The following is a 2,344-nucleotide window of genomic DNA, read 5'->3' as shown; positions in this document are numbered from 1 at the left end:
AGTGGCGACATGTTAATGGCGCACAGACTTAGCAGTGGCTACATACCCCGTAACCCCATTCAGCTCCCTCCTCCCCCCCTCCTCCTTCACCAATCACCCAGCTGACTAAGGTGGGGGTGAGGGGGGGGGCTGCTGTTACAGAGGGATATGTTGTTAGCAGGCTTGCTTGCGAAGCACCGCTGTGTGATTTGCTGTAAACGGCACTTAAGACGGAATTAAACTGGGGGAATTTGGGCGACGACCACTGCGGCGAGTCTCGTGCGTGTCGAGCTAGAGGGTCTAAGGATAGCGGGGCGCTTGTTTACCCTATCTACCTGTTTTCATTGTGGCCATGTGAAGGCCTTCGCTGCTGGAGCCGTGATTGAGGGCTGTAAGCTGGACTTGAAAGTCGCAAAACCAAACCTCAATAAATAGTGGGGAACGCTATATTTTGCAGAAAGACACACATAAAACAAAGGCCGTCTGGCCAGCGCCGCACAGGAGGGGGGAAAAGGGAACGGAGAGGTTCCTCAAGGTCACGAGTGACTCCCTCTTTCATGCACTGAAGCTACAACTGTTATAACAGATACTGGGTAGGCGGCGAAATTTCCTCAGAGCCCTGACAGGAAGTGTCATCATGCTTAGTTTCCACTTCCTGGCTAGCACCAGTGAGTGCATTCATCGCAGTGCCCAGCTTTTACCAAAATGGCTTACAAGGCTTTTTCTTTTTTGAGACGGGTTTGAAAGAGAAAAAAGGTAGCACGGCTGCAGACCTCATGCTCATGTCTTCGGTCGAACCCGGGAATCTGAAGCAACATTTGGATGTAGACTCCTCGAGATGACCTCGTCCTTCTCAATTAGCCCTGAGAACCCAAAGTTATCAACATGACTTACACAGCACATTAAAACTACTGTAAACTATAAACCAAGGAAAACAGATTCAGGCGTCCGGGTGGCCTGTTCTGTTGCCTACCAACATGGGGATCGCTGGTTTGAATCCCCGTGTTGCCTCCGGCTTGGTCGGGCGTCCCTACAGACACAACTGGCCGGGGCTGCGGGTGGGAAGCCGGATGTGGGTATGTGTCCTGATCGCTGCAGTAACACCTCCTCTGGTCGGTCGGGGAGGCTGTTCAGGGGAGGAAGGGGGAACTGGGGGGAGTAGCGTGATCCTCCCCCGCGCTACATCCCCCTGGTGAAACTCCACACTGTCAGGTGAAAAGAAGCAGCTGGCGACTCCACATGTATCGAAGGAGTAAACAGCATGGGGGCGTCTGGGTGGCGTAGCGGTCTATACCGTTGCCTACCAACAAGAGGATCGCCGGTTTGAATCCCCGTGTTACCTCTGGCTTGGTCGGGCATCCCTACAGACACAATTGGCCGTGTCTGTGGGTGAGAAGCCGGAGGTGGGTATATGTCCTGGTCGCTGCACTAGCGCCTCCTCTGGTCGGTCGGGGCACTTGTTCGGGGGGGGGATAGCGTGGGGTAACTGGCCGGATACAATTGGGGAGAAAAGGGGGGGGGCAAACAGCATGATGGTGTAATTTGACAGAGGTCATAGGTCATGATGATATGGCCAACGGCCAGTCCTTCTGAACCGATTCCTCGTAATCCGCAGGGCTAATGGGCCAGTGGCTGGACACACATCCACGCACATTAACACACCAGTCTATTTGGCCAATGTGGCATCAAATTGATCTCGGGAAGACCGTCGCCACATCCAGACGCTCCATTTATGACTGTTTAGGCTTGACATGGAACATTTGCTCTCACTTACCTTTGTCATTGCTCCATGGCGCCAGTGTCTCACAGCTCAGAGAAAGCAGTCCCGACTATAACGCTGATCTAAAGGGGGGGGGGTACCATCAGATAGGCTAGTTAATGAAGCTGGAAGGAGCATCTGGCAAACAACCAGTAGCCCATCATCCATCCAAACAGCATCCATCAAAATAGCACCACATAGAGAGGTGGAATTGAACACGAACAGTTGTCACAGATGCAAAGCATCACTCTTAGCAAGTCTTAGCAAGTAAGGACTTGGTGAGTGTGTTGGGTAGACGTAGGCCACTGGTCCAACACTTTCTATGTGTTCTTCTGCATCGTCCTCTGTGGAAAGGTCTCGTTTTGTGTGCTCTCGACCACTCACAGCTGCTTTCAGCCGCCCGCCGCCGAACGCGGGGGACGTGACCTTCCCGAGATGAACCGGCTTCAACTTTTCCTGGAGCGCGCGGCTCCTCATTGTCCTTTCTAGTTCCGCCCACCGATAATGATGAAGGAGGGACGGGGTCAGGGAGGAAACGAAAGCTAGATTTACTCCGCCGAAGCAGAGAGGAGAAACAAAAACAAACGCGTGGAAGTGAATCAGTAA

This window comes from Lampris incognitus, chromosome 21 (genome assembly GCF_029633865.1).
Source record: "Lampris incognitus isolate fLamInc1 chromosome 21, fLamInc1.hap2, whole genome shotgun sequence".
In the NCBI taxonomy this organism is placed as follows: Eukaryota; Metazoa; Chordata; class Actinopteri; order Lampriformes; family Lampridae; genus Lampris; species Lampris incognitus.
This window is presented reverse-complemented; position numbering follows the sequence as displayed.